The 658-nt window shown below is 39.5% G+C and overlaps 1 pseudogene; it reads right to left on the reverse strand.

Moving 5' to 3' along the window:
- The window catches only part of LOC104783773, an 8,544-nt pseudogene continuing 8,032 nt past the window's right edge, over positions 147-658 (reverse strand).

Raw genomic sequence — 658 nt, forward strand, 5'->3', positions numbered from 1 at the left:
AGTACGAAAGAAGCCAGCACCAAAACAAGAATCAAGAACATCAGAGTTGTTAAATGTTTTGCCGGAAAATATAATATAAGAAAGACACTTATCCAAGTTCAAGAAGCCATAGTTTAATGACCAAAATGATAAATTGATAATGATGATCAAATGATCTTCATCATCAGGAGACTGGATGAATCTGTGGGCAGCTTCAGTAAATCCTCTATGAGTTGCTCCTTTTCGGAGTCAGCCACTGTCTTTAAAATGTAGACTTCCACCACTTGGAGGTGCTCCATCTTCAGTAATAAATGGCTGACGTGCTTCAGCTCGTTTTCAGTGCCTCCATAACATGAGATGCGCAACATTGTTACTTTGTTGTTTGTGGGAATGCGAATCCCATCGAACTCATGTGCATATGTGCAACGATTCAGACCCTAAGGTATTAACATGAGAGACTAGTTTAAATTAATTTCATGCCACATGTAGTCATATATATATCTAAAGTAGGATTTTGCTTCTTACCGAGAGGTACAAATTATTTAGGTTTGGAGAATGCTGGAGCAGAAGTGGCAGTAGCTCTTTCCAAACTCGCTCACTGTTACCTAAAAACACTAACCCAAGGAGGTTCTTGAACACGGGTAGTCCACCTTTGCAGCATCTCAAAATCACCTGAACA

Source organism: Camelina sativa, chromosome 4 (genome assembly GCF_000633955.1).
Source record: "Camelina sativa cultivar DH55 chromosome 4, Cs, whole genome shotgun sequence".
In the NCBI taxonomy this organism is placed as follows: domain Eukaryota; kingdom Viridiplantae; phylum Streptophyta; class Magnoliopsida; order Brassicales; family Brassicaceae; genus Camelina; species Camelina sativa.